Genomic DNA, 19,391 nt, shown 5'->3' with positions numbered 1-19,391 from the left:
ATTCTCTTCTCCAAGAACGGGTCCAAGGTCCCTGACGTCTGCAAGAGAAGAGATGGCAGAGATGATCAAAACGCTCCTGTTCTTGGAAGAGGTCATGGGAATCCACACTTCCCACGGGGCCTTCCCAAGCCATTCAGACCAGAATTCACCAAGCCCAGGTAAGCCTTTTCCCAGGTTTGGGCCTAGCTAGCAAGCACTTGCCTTCCCTCCCCTCCACACAGGCATCCATTTTGAAGGATCAGTAGCTGAGCTGCAATGAAGCCATTACGAGTAAAACAAGCCCCTCCTAGAATCAGAGTTCCTCCAGCTTCACACTCTGTGAACAACAGTGAACTCCTTAAAGGTCCAATAAACTTGGCTGAAATAGATAGGAATTGAATACTTAGCTCACACCTAGAAACGATGGCCTTCCGCTAGATTCAGCAAATGTTGTGTTTATGCCTTCCCTGGGGTGAAGGGAGTGTGGTAAGAGAGGGGAATCTGACTGAACTTGAATCTGTATTAGGCCTCAATTTTTCAAGACAGTATAGGTAAATAGTACAAGTCAGAAAGAGAACTGTACTGTAAAAGTCGCCAATGATATAAAAGACACAGCTTATGTGGATCGTCTTTCACTTGAGTCAAGCCCCCGTGGGCACTATATCATGCGGGTGCAGACTTGGTTGCGTTAAATGGCTTTACCCAACATGATCGGATGATTAAGCGTTCTCATCACTGATAGAAGAACACCTGGTTCTCCATAGACTAGCATAATTGCAGCAGGGTTCTCCTAGCTAGAATGCCTCTAGGTGCTTTTGGATTCAAACCTAAATGTATATATTTGGTTTCTTTCCTCTTGTATTTTCCTAGAGAGGGATGTTACCCCTTGAAATGCCAATATTGGCCAGTAGGTGTCATTGGGAGTAAAGGGCACCAATGCACAAGTGTATCCAAGTTTGGGGGTTATTTCAAGTTTCCAATAGTTATTTCATGGTTCCTGTTGGTTTCGGAGGCTTCAACCGTAAAGAGCCGACATGAACCCTTTAACAGTTTGGACTGCCAATTTGCATTCTATCTGTCTAGGTTTTCCGTCGAGCTGACAAAATGTTACCAAAATTGACAAGTCTGGCTTCTAGGTCGATTGAGTGTGTTTCAAAAAATAACTTCATTTTCGTATAACTCCCAAAACATGTAAATGAATTCTTTTAAACTTCTTAAAGACTGCAAATGAGATATCAACACAATGTCAAAACAGGTGTATTCGGACCATCCCTCCCACCACGGCTGTATAGAAACAAAGAGCTAAGCAAATATCACATTTCTGTGAAATGTATCTGGATAGTGTTGATTCATCGATGCCCAGTTGGCAGAGAAGAAGTGCAACCTGCACTCACTCGCTCCCATGAACAGAGCAATGGAAACATCCACTCACCCAGCCCTTGGCACAGGACACTTGCCGAAGAGAGGTCTGTTACTTCCAAAGACAGGATGAGGCCTCAGGACACCTGGAAGCAGGAGAAGGCAAAGCAGGAAATGGAATCCAGTGAGGGTCTGACCCCTGGTGATGGAGCAACAAGGGTGAAACTCTGTTTAACTTGGACGCACACTCTCAAGCGGACAGGAGACATGGGATAGAAGGTGATGTGCTGAGATTTACAAGAGTGCACAGCAGATGCTTGGCTGACAGAACTCAAAGAAACCAGCGCAAAATATCCCCACAGTTGATTCGGAGTCCAAGATCCCAGCTGCCACATTTGAGGTAGCAGAGGCAACGTTCTGTGAGGGATAGGGCTACGAATGATGGCACACGCTGAGTCTCAGGGATCTGGAGTGCATTGTGGGATGTGGTGGGTCGAATCAAGAGAGCAAACCAAAATGTGTACCAATGATAAAGCATCAAAACTGGTCACGTGGTTGAGATTACCAATATGTCCCATGGCCACACCCAGTGCATCTGCAGGACCAGGGACCAATTGGGCATTTTGCCAATAGAGCACGTGTGGGGCTGAATCAGAGATATCGTTCATCTGGTCTGAGGGATCCAGGGGGCCTTGGTTTTGAAATCAGAATGAAAAGCCTTAGGATCTGCTACATTCATAACCTGGGCTGGGATTATGGTTTGGTTTGAGGCACAGGATGCGCAACAGCTGTGTGGTTGCCTTCGTGCACCCGTGCCACAAGGATGAGAGGACAAGGAAGAGTGGTCCAAGTCCACAGCGTTAGAAGAGGAAGCATTACCTACAGCATTATCTCCCTAAAGCGGATGCTACATTTTGGATGGCACCAGCACGGTACGGCACCGAGGACACCAAGGTAGGTCTGCGGGATCATTCCAGCAGGCCCTGATATGTGACATCCATAGATATGCTTCCACTGGTGTTTCTGTAGACAGAGAAGCTCTGAGAAGAACTGCTTTCATTGGGACATTCCCGTGGAACTACAAAGCACAAGCGCACTCTCAGTTTGCTGTTTTGGAAACACTCCAAAATGACATAGAGCAGAATGCAGAGCTGAGAACCTTTAGAAGCTTCATTTCCACAAGAGGAAGTGTCCTGCGCACTTTCAGAATTGTGAGATAAGCATTATCAAAATGAAGTTATGCAAATCGAAATAGTATTGGTTTTTCATCAAAACTAATGCAACAACAGCAATTGGAGATATACCAGACAACACACACAGGAACACGATATGGCATCAATGTCTAGGAGAAATTGTCCGCACAGAAATCCCATGGAATTGCGTAGAGCCAAAAGTCTAAAATTTTCACTTAACAAAGCCCTAGAAGTCCACATTACATACCTGATATTACCTGAGCAGTAGAGGTGAAGAAGTACAGTAAAAGAAACAGGAAGTACCATTTTCAGTTCCAAAGATATTGAAGGCCCAAAAGATAAGCTTTCAAACAACTAGACTGCAAAACGCTATCCAGACCATGTGTTGAAAATGGAGGTCAGGAAATCACTGAAAAACAACAGTGTCTCAGAATCACATAAGGCAGAATACCGGAAAAGGGGAAGAGAAAGTCTAAAGACGAGCCAAAAAATATCAGGAAACTCAATGGATGTGATAATATCAGGGCTAAAATTTAGTCGTAAGCAGACTAGATAATGCAGAGGGACGCGTGAATGACTGTGAAGACATGGGATCAGAAAAACCTCGGTCAGAAGCAGACATAGGAAAGCAAGTGCAAAGCAATGTAAACATTGCTGTTGAACCCTGGGTTAAGACAGGGCATGAAAGACTAGAATTCATAAGGGTCCCAGATGGAAAAGCAAGAGATAAGGAAACAAAAAATGTCTGAAAATTTATCTGTAGAAAAATCAGACTGAAACTTCCTGAAAGCCAAGAAAGAATCATGTATGCGAATTCAGGAATTACACAGCATCCAAAGGAGGTGGAATCCCAATAGACCTACCAGCAGCTGTATGATTCAAATCAACAAAGCTCACGAATATCACAGTGATTTAAAATGCACCTGGAGGAAACAACATAGTCACAAGGGAACCTCAAGCGGGGATTCAGCTGATATCTCGGCAGCAATATTGCAGGAGAGGGAGGAGTGCCAGGACACAGACCATATCCTGAATGGCCAAATGCTGCCACCTAGGGGAGCCTATGCCACATGACCGCCAGTCCTAATAACGGCAGAGCTAGAAAATTCCACAAACCGGCAAATCTTAAAAGAATTCAGCAGTTCAAAACTTATCCTACAAGAATGGTTGAGAAATCTACCCTGAATAGAAAAGCAGCAAGATGAAATGGAAAGAAGAAACCATTATTGGAAATGCAAGAAGAGCATGAGTGGCAAAGAAGAAACAAGAAGAAGGCAAGGAGGACATCAAAACCCTAAAGATGGGAGAGGGAAGCAGGAAATCATAGGTGATTGGAAGCACTCTCTTAAGTGAATCAGCTTATTTGACTCTCTGTTTCAAGCTTAAGGAGAGATGCATGGCCTGTCGTGTTTGCAATACAAGCGAGAAGCAGACCAACAAAGAATCAAACCAACAAACAAACACCAAAATGGTACGGTTGGCTGATATTTACCAAGGGAACCATGATTATTCAAAAGAAAATACTTAAGGTGATGTCAAGGATCATTCAGCATGCATCGACCCATTATCGCGGCTTGCATGTACTCAGCACACTTGTATTCGGAGGCGTGCATTCATATTCGTAAATTTTGATTCATAAGAACATATCGTGACCTAACCCTAATGCCAATTTGGAATCAAATGGATTCCTAGTCCGTGATGTAGACTTGTATGTCTTCCAACAGGATGAAGGAATGCCATATTCTAGGCTACGTAGAGAAGAATTGTAAGAAGCCTATAACAAAGGCAAGTAGCTCTGCCAAAGTGTACTAAGAGCAAAAGAGACTGACAGCAAAGTGCACATTGGGGTTGGTTTCATTTCTTGGAATTTCAGCCCCCATGAAACCAATGGATCCATGTCCTGAGAGTGCGGGTGTTTCAGCAGAAATCAGGCGACGCATATGTATTCCGGGTGTACGGATATTAGAGGAACATAAGTCTCCTTTAGTGGGTCTCTGTGTACTGTGAACTGTTAGAAAGTTTAAAGACGTGTGAAACCATCAACTGAAAAGGGACACACTTCCCTCCATTGGTACTGTGCATAGAGATCTGAACAAAAGGAAAGAGGGAAGAAGAAAGGCCCATGGGACGCTAGTGGGTAGAATCACATTTACCTTAGGAACTTCTCGTCGGATGCAGCCCCTCCCCCAACACTGACAAGATGCAGCAGCCATTGGGGATGGCAGTTAGCGGTTGGATTCCAGGTGGAATGTTGGTGTGTACCGCGAGGCTTGTTGTGGCTGTTGGATCCTAGGTAACCGGGCAGAGTTCTGTGGGTGGATCAGTGTGATGGAGGGGCTGCCGCCCTCTGTGGAGCTTGGCTTAGGTGTTTGGTCCGGGAAGCTGTGTAAGTTCGAGATACTGCTGCTGCCCAAAGACCTGAGGTCACAGGTCAGTTTCCAGAACCTGAAAGGGCAGACAGTGGAAGATCTGCCTGTCATCAGCTTACTGGTGAGGCTCCGAGGTACTTTCAGACTTGCCCAGTCCTGGTGAAGTCAACTTTAGGGGAGACACGAAGAGAAGCTGGCCGAAAAGCTGGCTGAACGGATTGAGGAGAGATGCGAACACATGGATGAGAGATGTTCTGCTACAATGGAGAATACTGGCGTGGAGACAGCTGTAGAGGATACCAGGCTCAAAAGACATTCATGAGACATATTGAACCTCGCTGATACTGGCAGAAACATACGGAGTGCCAACGTGGACTTGAGGAAGTTCCTCAATTCTCTTCTCCAAGAACGGGTCCGAGGTCCCTGACGTCTGCAAGAGAAGAGATGGCAGAGATGATCAAAACGCTCCTGTTCTTGGAAGAGGTCATGGGAATCCACACTTCCCAAGGGGCCTTCCCAAGCCATTCAGACCAGAATTCACCAAGCCCAGGTAAGCCTTTTCCCAGGTTTGGGCCTAGCTAGCAAGCACTTGCCTTCCCTCCCCTCCACACAGGCATCCATTTTGAAGGATCAGTAGCTGAGCTGCAATGAAGCCATTACGAGTAAAACAAGCCCCTCCTAGAATCAGAGTTCCTCCAGCTTCACACTCTGTGAACAACAGTGAACTCCTTAAAGGTCCAATAAACTTGGCTGAAATAGATAGGAATTGAATACTTAGCTCACACCTAGAAACGATGGCCTTCCGCTAGATTCAGCAAATGTTGTGTTTATGCCTTCCCTGGGGTGAAGGGAGTGTGGTAAGAGAGGGGAATCTGACTGAACTTGAATCTGTATTAGGCCTCAATTTTTCAAGACAGTATAGGTAAATAGTACAAGTCAGAAAGAGAACTGTACTGTAAAAGTCGCCAATGATATAAAAGACACAGCTTATGTGGATCGTCTTTCACTTGAGTCAAGCCCCCGTGGGCACTATATCATGCGGGTGCAGACTTGGTTGCGTTAAATGGCTTTACCCAACATGATCGGATGATTAAGCGTTCTCATCACTGATAGAAGAACACCTGGTTCTCCATAGACTAGCATAATTGCAGCAGGGTTCTCCTAGCTAGAATGCCTCTAGGTGCTTTTGGATTCAAACCTAAATGTATATATTTGGTTTCTTTCCTCTTGTATTTTCCTAGAGAGGGATGTTACCCCTTGAAATGCCAATATTGGCCAGTAGGTGTCATTGGGAGTAAAGGGCACCAATGCACAAGTGTATCCAAGTTTGGGGGTTATTTCAAGTTTCCAATAGTTATTTCATGGTTCCTGTTGGTTTCGGAGGCTTCAACCGTAAAGAGCCGACATGAACCCTTTAACAGTTTGGACTGCCAATTTGCATTCTATCTGTCTAGGTTTTCCGTCGAGCTGACAAAATGTTACCAAAATTGACAAGTCTGGCTTCTAGGTCGATTGAGTGTGTTTCAAAAAATAACTTCATTTTCGTATAACTCCCAAAACATGTAAATGAATTCTTTTAAACTTCTTAAAGACTGCAAATGAGATATCAACACAATGTCAAAACAGGTGTATTCGGACCATCCCTCCCACCACGGCTGTATAGAAACAAAGAGCTAAGCAAATATCACATTTCTGTGAAATGTATCTGGATAGTGTTGATTCATCGATGCCCAGTTGGCAGAGAAGAAGTGCAACCTGCACTCACTCGCTCCCATGAACAGAGCAATGGAAACATCCACTCACCCAGCCCTTGGCACAGGACACTTGCCGAAGAGAGGTCTGTTACTTCCAAAGACAGGATGAGGCCTCAGGACACCTGGAAGCAGGAGAAGGCAAAGCAGGAAATGGAATCCAGTGAGGGTCTGACCCCTGGTGATGGAGCAACAAGGGTGAAACTCTGTTTAACTTGGACGCACACTCTCAAGCGGACAGGAGACATGGGATAGAAGGTGATGTGCTGAGATTTACAAGAGTGCACAGCAGATGCTTGGCTGACAGAACTCAAAGAAACCAGCGCAAAATATCCCCACAGTTGATTCGGAGTCCAAGATCCCAGCTGCCACATTTGAGGTAGCAGAGGCAACGTTCTGTGAGGGATAGGGCTACGAATGATGGCACACGCTGAGTCTCAGGGATCTGGAGTGCATTGTGGGATGTGGTGGGTCGAATCAAGAGAGCAAACCAAAATGTGTACCAATGATAAAGCATCAAAACTGGTCACGTGGTTGAGATTACCAATATGTCCCATGGCCACACCCAGTGCATCTGCAGGACCAGGGACCAATTGGGCATTTTGCCAATAGAGCACGTGTGGGGCTGAATCAGAGATATCGTTCATCTGGTCTGAGGGATCCAGGGGGCCTTGGTTTTGAAATCAGAATGAAAAGCCTTAGGATCTGCTACATTCATAACCTGGGCTGGGATTATGGTTTGGTTTGAGGCACAGGATGCGCAACAGCTGTGTGGTTGCCTTCGTGCACCCGTGCCACAAGGATGAGAGGACAAGGAAGAGTGGTCCAAGTCCACAGCGTTAGAAGAGGAAGCATTACCTACAGCATTATCTCCCTAAAGCGGATGCTACATTTTGGATGGCACCAGCACGGTACGGCACCGAGGACACCAAGGTAGGTCTGCGGGATCATTCCAGCAGGCCCTGATATGTGACATCCATAGATATGCTTCCACTGGTGTTTCTGTAGACAGAGAAGCTCTGAGAAGAACTGCTTTCATTGGGACATTCCCGTGGAACTACAAAGCACAAGCGCACTCTCAGTTTGCTGTTTTGGAAACACTCCAAAATGACATAGAGCAGAATGCAGAGCTGAGAACCTTTAAAAGCTTCATTTCCACAAGAGGAAGTGTCCTGCGCACTTTCAGAATTGTGAGATAAGCATTATCAAAATGAAGTTATGCAAATCGAAATAGTATTGGTTTTTCATCAAAACTAATGCAACAACAGCAATTGGAGATATACCAGACAACACACACAGGAACACGATATGGCATCAATGTCTAGGAGAAATTGTCCGCACAGAAATCCCATGGAATTGCGTAGAGCCAAAAGTCTAAAATTTTCACTTAACAAAGCCCTAGAAGTCCACATTACATACCTGATATTACCTGAGCAGTAGAGGTGAAGAAGTACAGTAAAAGAAACAGGAAGTACCATTTTCAGTTCCAAAGATATTGAAGGCCCAAAAGATAAGCTTTCAAACAACTAGACTGCAAAACGCTATCCAGACCATGTGTTGAAAATGGAGGTCAGGAAATCACTGAAAAACAACAGTGTCTCAGAATCACATAAGGCAGAATACCGGAAAAGGGGAAGAGAAAGTCTAAAGACGAGCCAAAAAATATCAGGAAACTCAATGGATGTGATAATATCAGGGCTAAAATTTAGTCGTAAGCAGACTAGATAATGCAGAGGGACGCGTGAATGACTGTGAAGACATGGGATCAGAAAAACCTCGGTCAGAAGCAGACATAGGAAAGCAAGTGCAAAGCAATGTAAACATTGCTGTTGAACCCTGGGTTAAGACAGGGCATGAAAGACTAGAATTCATAAGGGTCCCAGATGGAAAAGCAAGAGATAAGGAAACAAAAAATGTCTGAAAATTTATCTGTAGAAAAATCAGACTGAAACTTCCTGAAAGCCAAGAAAGAATCATGTATGCGAATTCAGGAATTACACAGCATCCAAAGGAGGTGGAATCCCAATAGACCTACCAGCAGCTGTATGATTCAAATCAACAAAGCTCACGAATATCACAGTGATTTAAAATGCACCTGGAGGAAACAACATAGTCACAAGGGAACCTCAAGCGGGGATTCAGCTGACATCTCGGCAGCAATATTGCAGGAGAGGGAGGAGTGCCAGGACACAGACCATATCCTGAATGGCCAAATGCTGCCACCTAGGGGAGCCTATGCCACATGACCGCCAGTCCTAATAACGGCAGAGCTAGAAAATTCCACAAACCGGCAAATCTTAAAAGAATTCAGCAGTTCAAAACTTATCCTACAAGAATGGTTGAGAAATCTACCCTGAATAGAAAAGCAGCAAGATGAAATGGAAAGAAGAAACCATTATTGGAAATGCAAGAAGAGCATGAGTGGCAAAGAAGAAACAAGAAGAAGGCAAGGAGGACATCAAAACCCTAAAGATGGGAGAGGGAAGCAGGAAATCATAGGTGATTGGAAGCACTCTCTTAAGTGAATCAGCTTATTTGACTCTCTGTTTCAAGCTTAAGGAGAGATGCATGGCCTGTCGTGTTTGCAATACAAGCGAGAAGCAGACCAACAAAGAATCAAACCAACAAACAAACACCAAAATGGTACGGTTGGCTGATATTTACCAAGGGAACCATGATTATTCAAAAGAAAATACTTAAGGTGATGTCAAGGATCATTCAGCATGCATCGACCCATTATCGCGGCTTGCATGTACTCAGCACACTTGTATTCGGAGGCGTGCATTCATATTCGTAAATTTTGATTCATAAGAACATATCGTGACCTAACCCTAATGCCGATTTGGAATCAAATGGATTCCTAGTCCGTGATGTAGACTTGTATGTCTTCCAACAGGATGAAGGAATGCCATATTCTAGGCTACGTAGAGAAGAATTGTAAGAAGCCTATAACAAAGGCAAGTAGCTCTGCCAAAGTGTACTAAGAGCAAAAGAGACTGACAGCAAAGTGCACATTGGGGTTGGTTTCATTTCTTGGAATTTCAGCCCCCATGAAACCAATGGATCCATGTCCTGAGAGTGCGGGTGTTTCAGCAGAAATCAGGCGACGCATATGTATTCCGGGTGTACGGATATTAGAGGAACATAAGTCTCCTTTAGTGGGTCTCTGTGTACTGTGAACTGTTAGAAAGTTTAAAGACGTGTGAAACCATCAACTGAAAAGGGACACACTTCCCTCCATTGGTACTGTGCATAGAGATCTGAACAAAAGGAAAGAGGGAAGAAGAAAGGCCCATGGGACGCTAGTGGGTAGAATCACATTTACCTTAGGAACTTCTCGTCGGATGCAGCCCCTCCCCCAACACTGACAAGATGCAGCAGCCATTGGGGATGGCAGTTAGCGGTTGGATTCCAGGTGGAATGTTGGTGTGTACCGCGAGGCTTGTTGTGGCTGTTGGATCCTAGGTAACCGGGCAGAGTTCTGTGAGTGGATCAGTGTGATGGAGGGGCTGCCGCCCTCTGTGGAGCTTGGCTTAGGTGTTTGGTCCGGGAAGCTGTGTAAGTTCGAGATACTGCTGCTGCCCAAAGACCTGAGGTCACAGGTCAGTTTCCAGAACCTGAAAGGGCAGACAGTGGAAGATCTGCCTGTCATCAGCTTACTGGTGAGGCTCCGAGGTACTTTCAGACTTGCCCAGTCCTGGTGAAGTCAACTTTAGGGGAGACACGAAGAGAAGCTGGCCGAAAAGCTGGCTGAACGGATTGAGGAGAGATGCGAACACATGGATGAGAGATGTTCTGCTACAATGGAGAATACTGGCGTGGAGACAGCTGTAGAGGATACCAGGCTCAAAAGACATTCATGAGACATATTGAACCTCGCTGATACTGGCAGAAACATACGGAGTGCCAACGTGGACTTGAGGAAGTTCCTCAATTCTCTTCTCCAAGAACGGGTCCGAGGTCCCTGACGTCTGCAAGAGAAGAGATGGCAGAGATGATCAAAACGCTCCTGTTCTTGGAAGAGGTCATGGGAATCCACACTTCCCAAGGGGCCTTCCCAAGCCATTCAGACCAGAATTCACCAAGCCCAGGTAAGCCTTTTCCCAGGTTTGGGCCTAGCTAGCAAGCACTTGCCTTCCCTCCCCTCCACACAGGCATCCATTTTGAAGGATCAGTAGCTGAGCTGCAATGAAGCCATTACGAGTAAAACAAGCCCCTCCTAGAATCAGAGTTCCTCCAGCTTCACACTCTGTGAACAACAGTGAACTCCTTAAAGGTCCAATAAACTTGGCTGAAATAGATAGGAATTGAATACTTAGCTCACACCTAGAAACGATGGCCTTCCGCTAGATTCAGCAAATGTTGTGTTTATGCCTTCCCTGGGGTGAAGGGAGTGTGGTAAGAGAGGGGAATCTGACTGAACTTGAATCTGTATTAGGCCTCAATTTTTCAAGACAGTATAGGTAAATAGTACAAGTCAGAAAGAGAACTGTACTGTAAAAGTCGCCAATGATATAAAAGACACAGCTTATGTGGATCGTCTTTCACTTGAGTCAAGCCCCCGTGGGCACTATATCATGCGGGTGCAGACTTGGTTGCGTTAAATGGCTTTACCCAACATGATCGGATGATTAAGCGTTCTCATCACTGATAGAAGAACACCTGGTTCTCCATAGACTAGCATAATTGCAGCAGGGTTCTCCTAGCTAGAATGCCTCTAGGTGCTTTTGGATTCAAACCTAAATGTATATATTTGGTTTCTTTCCTCTTGTATTTTCCTAGAGAGGGATGTTACCCCTTGAAATGCCAATATTGGCCAGTAGGTGTCATTGGGAGTAAAGGGCACCAATGCACAAGTGTATCCAAGTTTGGGGGTTATTTCAAGTTTCCAATAGTTATTTCATGGTTCCTGTTGGTTTCGGAGGCTTCAACCGTAAAGAGCCGACATGAACCCTTTAACAGTTTGGACTGCCAATTTGCATTCTATCTGTCTAGGTTTTCCGTCGAGCTGACAAAATGTTACCAAAATTGACAAGTCTGGCTTCTAGGTCGATTGAGTGTGTTTCAAAAAATAACTTCATTTTCGTATAACTCCCAAAACATGTAAATGAATTCTTTTAAACTTCTTAAAGACTGCAAATGAGATATCAACACAATGTCAAAACAGGTGTATTCGGACCATCCCTCCCACCACGGCTGTATAGAAACAAAGAGCTAAGCAAATATCACATTTCTGTGAAATGTATCTGGATAGTGTTGATTCATCGATGCCCAGTTGGCAGAGAAGAAGTGCAACCTGCACTCACTCGCTCCCATGAACAGAGCAATGGAAACATCCACTCACCCAGCCCTTGGCACAGGACACTTGCCGAAGAGAGGTCTGTTACTTCCAAAGACAGGATGAGGCCTCAGGACACCTGGAAGCAGGAGAAGGCAAAGCAGGAAATGGAATCCAGTGAGGGTCTGACCCCTGGTGATGGAGCAACAAGGGTGAAACTCTGTTTAACTTGGACGCACACTCTCAAGCGGACAGGAGACATGGGATAGAAGGTGATGTGCTGAGATTTACAAGAGTGCACAGCAGATGCTTGGCTGACAGAACTCAAAGAAACCAGCGCAAAATATCCCCACAGTTGATTCGGAGTCCAAGATCCCAGCTGCCACATTTGAGGTAGCAGAGGCAACGTTCTGTGAGGGATAGGGCTACGAATGATGGCACACGCTGAGTCTCAGGGATCTGGAGTGCATTGTGGGATGTGGTGGGTCGAATCAAGAGAGCAAACCAAAATGTGTACCAATGATAAAGCATCAAAACTGGTCACGTGGTTGAGATTACCAATATGTCCCATGGCCACACCCAGTGCATCTGCAGGACCAGGGACCAATTGGGCATTTTGCCAATAGAGCATGTGTGGGGCTGAATCAGAGATATCGTTCATCTGGTCTGAGGGATCCAGGGGGCCTTGGTTTTGAAATCAGAATGAAAAGCCTTAGGATCTGCTACATTCATAACCTGGGCTGGGATTATGGTTTGGTTTGAGGCACAGGATGCGCAACAGCTGTGTGGTTGCCTTCGTGCACCCGTGCCACAAGGATGAGAGGACAAGGAAGAGTGGTCCAAGTCCACAGCGTTAGAAGAGGAAGCATTACCTACAGCATTATCTCCCTAAAGCGGATGCTACATTTTGGATGGCACCAGCACGGTACGGCACCGAGGACACCAAGGTAGGTCTGCGGGATCATTCCAGCAGGCCCTGATATGTGACATCCATAGATATGCTTCCACTGGTGTTTCTGTAGACAGAGAAGCTCTGAGAAGAACTGCTTTCATTGGGACATTCCCGTGGAACTACAAAGCACAAGCGCACTCTCAGTTTGCTGTTTTGGAAACACTCCAAAATGACATAGAGCAGAATGCAGAGCTGAGAACCTTTAAAAGCTTCATTTCCACAAGAGGAAGTGTCCTGCGCACTTTCAGAATTGTGAGATAAGCATTATCAAAATGAAGTTATGCAAATCGAAATAGTATTGGTTTTTCATCAAAACTAATGCAACAACAGCAATTGGAGATATACCAGACAACACACACAGGAACACGATATGGCATCAATGTCTAGGAGAAATTGTCCGCACAGAAATCCCATGGAATTGCGTAGAGCCAAAAGTCTAAAATTTTCACTTAACAAAGCCCTAGAAGTCCACATTACATACCTGATATTACCTGAGCAGTAGAGGTGAAGAAGTACAGTAAAAGAAACAGGAAGTACCATTTTCAGTTCCAAAGATATTGAAGGCCCAAAAGATAAGCTTTCAAACAACTAGACTGCAAAACGCTATCCAGACCATGTGTTGAAAATGGAGGTCAGGAAATCACTGAAAAACAACAGTGTCTCAGAATCACATAAGGCAGAATACCGGAAAAGGGGAAGAGAAAGTCTAAAGACGAGCCAAAAAATATCAGGAAACTCAATGGATGTGATAATATCAGGGCTAAAATTTAGTCGTAAGCAGACTAGATAATGCAGAGGGACGCGGGAATGAGTGTGAAGACATGGGATCAGAAAAACCTCGGTCAGAAGCAGACATAGGAAAGCAAGTGCAAAGCAATGTAAACATTGCTGTTGAACCCTGGATTAAGACAGGGCATGAAAGACTAGAATTCATAAGGGTCCCAGATGGAAAAGCAAGAGATAAGGAAACAAAAAATGTCTGAAAATTTATCTGTAGAAAAATCAGACTGAAACTTCCTGAAAGCCAAGAAAGAATCATGTATGCGAATTCAGGAATTACACAGCATCCAAAGGAGGTGGAATCCCAATAGACCTACCAGCAGCTGTATGATTCAAATCAACAAAGCTCACGAATATCACAGTGATTTAAAATGCACCTGGAGGAAACAACATAGTCACAAGGGAACCTCAAGCGGGGATTCAGCTGATATCTCGGCAGCAATATTGCAGGAGAGGGAGGAGTGCCAGGACACAGACCATATCCTGAATGGCCAAATGCTGCCACCTAGGGGAGCCTATGCCACATGACCGCCAGTCCTAATAACGGCAGAGCTAGAAAATTCCACAAACCGGCAAATCTTAAAAGAATTCAGCAGTTCAAAACTTATCCTACAAGAATGGTTGAGAAATCTACCCTGAATAGAAAAGCAGCAAGATGAAATGGAAAGAAGAAACCATTATTGGAAATGCAAGAAGAGCATGAGTGGCAAAGAAGAAACAAGAAGAAGGCAAGGAGGACATCAAAACCCTAAAGATGGGAGAGGGAAGCAGGAAATCATAGGTGATTGGAAGCACTCTCTTAAGTGAATCAGCTTATTTGACTCTCTGTTTCAAGCTTAAGGAGAGATGCATGGCCTGTCGTGTTTGCAATACAAGCGAGAAGCAGACCAACAAAGAATCAAACCAACAAACAAACACCAAAATGGTACGGTTGGCTGATATTTACCAAGGGAACCATGATTATTCAAAAGAAAATACTTAAGGTGATGTCAAGGATCATTCAGCATGCATCGACCCATTATCGCGGCTTGCATGTACTCAGCACACTTGTATTCGGAGGCGTGCATTCATATTCGTAAATTTTGATTCATAAGAACATATCGTGACCTAACCCTAATGCCGATTTGGAATCAAATGGATTCCTAGTCCGTGATGTAGACTTGTATGTCTTCCAACAGGATGAAGGAATGCCATATTCTAGGCTACGTAGAGAAGAATTGTAAGAAGCCTATAACAAAGGCAAGTAGCTCTGCCAAAGTGTACTAAGAGCAAAAGAGACTGACAGCAAAGTGCACATTGGGGTTGGTTTCATTTCTTGGAATTTCAGCCCCCATGAAACCAATGGATCCATGTCCTGAGAGTGCGGGTGTTTCAGCAGAAATCAGGCGACGCATATGTATTCCGGGTGTACGGATATTAGAGGAACATAAGTCTCCTTTAGTGGGTCTCTGTGTACTGTGAACTGTTAGAAAGTTTAAAGACGTGTGAAACCATCAACTGAAAAGGGACACACTTCCCTCCATTGGTACTGTGCATAGAGATCTGAACAAAAGGAAAGAGGGAAGAAGAAAGGCCCATGGGACGCTAGTGGGTAGAATCACATTTACCTTAGGAACTTCTCGTCGGATGCAGCCCCTCCCCCAACACTGACAAGATGCAGCAGCCATTGGGGATGGCAGTTAGCGGTTGGATTCCAGGTGGAATGTTGGTGTGTACCGCGAGGCTTGTTGTGGCTGTTGGATCCTAGGTAACCGGGCAGAGTTCTGTGGGTGGATCAGTGTGATGGAGGGGCTGCCGCCCTCTGTGGAGCTTGGCTTAGGTGTTTGGTCCGGGAAGCTGTGTAAGTTCGAGATACTGCTGCTGCCCAAAGACCTGAGGTCACAGGTCAGTTTCCAGAACCTGAAAGGGCAGACAGTGGAAGATCTGCCTGTCATCAGCTTACTGGTGAGGCTCCGAGGTACTTTCAGACTTGCCCAGTCCTGGTGAAGTCAACTTTAGGGGAGACACGAAGAGAAGCTGGCCGAAAAGCTGGCTGAACGGATTGAGGAGAGATGCGAACACATGGATGAGAGATGTTCTGCTACAATGGAGAATACTGGCGTGGAGACAGCTGTAGAGGATACCAGGCTCAAAAGACATTCATGAGACATATTGAACCTCGCTGATACTGGCAGAAACATACGGAGTGCCAACGTGGACTTGAGGAAGTTCCTCAATTCTCTTCTCCAAGAACGGGTCCAAGGTCCCTGACGTCTGCAAGAGAAGAGATGGCAGAGATGATCAAAACGCTCCTGTTCTTGGAAGAGGTCATGGGAATCCACACTTCCCAAGGGGCCTTCCCAAGCCATTCAGACCAGAATTCACCAAGCCCAGGTAAGCCTTTTCCCAGGTTTGGGCCTAGCTAGCAAGCACTTGCCTTCCCTCCCCTCCACACAGGCATCCATTTTGAAGGATCAGTAGCTGAGCTGCAATGAAGCCATTACGAGTAAAACAAGCCCCTCCTAGAATCAGAGTTCCTCCAGCTTCACACTCTGTGAACAACAGTGAACTCCTTAAAGGTCCAATAAACTTGGCTGAAATAGATAGGAATTGAATACTTAGCTCACACCTAGAAACGATGGCCTTCCGCTAGATTCAGCAAATGTTGTGTTTATGTCTTCCCTGGGGTGAAGGGAGTGTGGTAAGAGAGGGGAATCTGACTGAACTTGAATCTGTATTAGGCCTCAATTTTTCAAGACAGTATAGGTAAATAGTACAAGTCAGAAAGAGAACTGTACTGTAAAAGTCGCCAATGAAATAAAAGACACAGCTTATGTGGATCGTCTTTCACTTGAGTCAAGCCCCCGTGGGCACTATATCATGCGGGTGCAGACTTGGTTGCGTTAAATGGCTTTACCCAACATGATCGGATGATTAAGCGTTCTCATCACTGATAGAAGAACACCTGGTTCTCCATAGACTAGCATAATTGCAGCAGGGTTCTCCTAGCTAGAATGCCTCTAGGTGCTTTTGGATTCAAACCTAAATGTATATATTTGGTTTCTTTCCTCTTGTATTTTCCTAGAGAGGGATGTTACCCCTTGAAATGCCAATATTGGCCAGTAGGTGTCATTGGGAGTAAAGGGCACCAATGCACAAGTGTATCCAAGTTTGGGGGTTATTTCAAGTTTCCAATAGTTATTTCATGGTTCCTGTTGGTTTCGGAGGCTTCAACCGTAAAGAGCCGACATGAACCCTTTAACAGTTTGGACTGCCAATTTGCATTCTATCTGTCTAGGTTTTCCGTTGAGCTGACAAAATGTTACCAAAATTGACAAGTCTGGCTTCTAGGTCGATTGAGTGTGTTTCAAAAAATAACTTCATTTTCGTATAACTCCCAAAACATGTAAATGAATTCTTTTAAACTTCTTAAAGACTGCAAATGAGATATCAACACAATGTCAAAACAGGTGTATTCGGACCATCCCTCCCACCACGGCTGTATAGAAACAAAGAGCTAAGCAAATATCACATTTCTGTGAAATGTATCTGGATAGTGTTGATTCATCGATGCCCAGTTGGCAGAGAAGAAGTGCAACCTGCACTCACTCGCTCCCATGAACAGAGCAATGGAAACATCCACTCACCCAGCCCTTGGCACAGGACACTTGCCGAAGAGAGGTCTGTTACTTCCAAAGACAGGATGAGGCCTCAGGACACCTGGAAGCAGGAGAAGGCAAAGCAGGAAATGGAATCCAGTGAGGGTCTGACCCCTGGTGATGGAGCAACAAGGGTGAAACTCTGTTTAACTTGGACGCACACTCTCAAGCGGACAGGAGACATGGGATAGAAGGTGATGTGCTGAGATTTACAAGAGTGCACAGCAGATGCTTGGCTGACAGAACTCAAAGAAACCAGCGCAAAATATCCCCACAGTTGATTCGGAGTCCAAGATCCCAGCTGCCACATTTGAGGTAGCAGAGGCAACGTTCTGTGAGGGATAGGGCTACGAATGATGGCACACGCTGAGTCTCAGGGATCTGGAGTGCATTGTGGGATGTGGTGGGTCGAATCAAGAGAGCAAACCAAAATGTGTACCAATGATAAAGCATCAAAACTGGTCACGTGGTTGAGATTACCAATATGTCCCATGGCCACACCCAGTGCATCTGCAGGACCAGGGACCAATTGGGCATTTTGCCAATAGAGCACGTGTGGGGCTGAATCAGAGATATCGTTCATCTGGTCTGAGGGATCCAGGGGGCCTTGGTTTTGAAATCAGAATGAAAAGCCTTAGGATCTGCTACATTCATAACCTGGGCTGGGATTATGGTTTGGTTTGAGGCACAGGATGCGCAACAGCTGTGTGGTTGCCTTCGTGCACCCGTGCCACAAGGATGAGAGGACAAGGAAGAGTGGTCCAAGTCCACAGCGTTAGAAGAGGAAGCATTACCTACAGCATTATCTCCCTAAAGCGGATGCTACATTTTGGATGGCACCAGCACGGTACGGCACCGAGGACACCAAGGTAGGTCTGCGGGATCATTCCAGCAGGCCCTGATATGTGACATCCATAGATATGCTTCCACTGGTGTTTCTGTAGACAGAGAAGCTCTGAGAAGAACTGCTTTCATTGGGACATTCCCGTGGAACTACAAAGCACAAGCGCACTCTCAGTTTGCTGTTTTGGAAACACTCCAAAATGACATAGAGCAGAATGCAGAGCTGAGAACCTTTAGAAGCTTCATTTCCACAAGAGGAAGTGTCCTGCGCACTTTCAGAATTGTGAGATAAGCATTATCAAAATGAAGTTATGCAAATCGAAATAGTATTGGTTTTTCATCAAAACTAATGCAACAACAGCAATTGGAGATATACCAGACAACACACACAGGAACACGATATGGCATCAATGTCTAGGAGAAATTGTCCGCACAGAAATCCCATGGAATTGCGTAGAGCCAAAAGTCTAAAATTTTCACTTAACAAAGCCCTAGAAGTCCACATTACATACCTGATATTACCTGAGCAGTAGAGGTGAAGAAGTACAGTAAAAGAAACAGGAAGTACCATTTTCAGTTCCAAAGATATTGAAGGCCCAAAAGATAAGCTTTCAAACAACTAGACTGCAAAACGCTATCCAGACCATGTGTTGAAAATGGAGGTCAGGAAATCACTGAAAAACAACAGTGTCTCAGAATCACATAAGGCAGAATACCGGAAAAGGGGAAGAGAAAGTCTAAAGACGAGCCAAAAAATATCAGGAAACTCAATGGATGTGATAATATCAGGGCTAAAATTTAGTCGTAAGCAGACTAGATAATGCAGAGGGACGCGTGAATGACTGTGAAGACATGGGATCAGAAAAACCTCGGTCAGAAGCAGACATAGGAAAGCAAGTGCAAAGCAATGTAAACATTGCTGTTGAACCCTGGGTTAAGACAGGGCATGAAAGACTAGAATTCATAAGGGTCCCAGATGGAAAAGCAAGAGATAAGGAAACAAAAAATGTCTGAAAATTTATCTGTAGAAAAATCAGACTGAAACTTCCTGAAAGCCAAGAAAGAATCATGTATGCGAATTCAGGAATTACACAGCATCCAAAGGAGGTGGAATCCCAATAGACCTACCAGCAGCTGTATGATTCAAATCAACAAAGCTCACGAATATCACAGTGATTTAAAATGCACCTGGAGGAAACAACATAGTCACAAGGGAACCTCAAGCGGGGATTCAGCTGACATCTCGGCA

The 19,391-nt window shown here is 45.0% G+C and overlaps 2 long non-coding RNA genes across 2 annotated transcripts; both read right to left on the bottom strand.

Annotated features, from left to right (window-relative positions):
• Positions 1 to 5,166: 5,166 nt before the first annotated feature.
• Positions 5,167 to 10,140, bottom strand: LOC140695221 (uncharacterized). The gene is made up of 3 exons (XR_012070916.1): positions 9,977 to 10,140; positions 6,704 to 6,776; positions 5,167 to 5,330 (listed from the first exon to the last, which is right to left on the bottom strand). It is a non-coding gene; the product is annotated as an uncharacterized lncRNA (long non-coding RNA).
• A 318-nt stretch (positions 10,141 to 10,458) lies between these two features.
• LOC140695222 (uncharacterized) lies at positions 10,459 to 15,408 on the bottom strand. Its single transcript, XR_012070917.1, has 3 exons — positions 15,269 to 15,408; positions 11,996 to 12,068; positions 10,459 to 10,622 (listed from the first exon to the last, which is right to left on the bottom strand). It is a non-coding gene; the product is annotated as an uncharacterized lncRNA (long non-coding RNA).
• Between the last annotated feature and the right edge of the window lie 3,983 nt (positions 15,409 to 19,391).

This window comes from Vicugna pacos, unplaced genomic scaffold, assembly GCF_048564905.1.
Source record: "Vicugna pacos unplaced genomic scaffold, VicPac4 scaffold_192, whole genome shotgun sequence".
In the NCBI taxonomy this organism is placed as follows: Eukaryota; Metazoa; Chordata; class Mammalia; order Artiodactyla; family Camelidae; genus Vicugna; species Vicugna pacos.
Note: the sequence above shows the minus strand (reverse complement) of the source record. Positions and strands in the feature narration are given on the sequence as shown.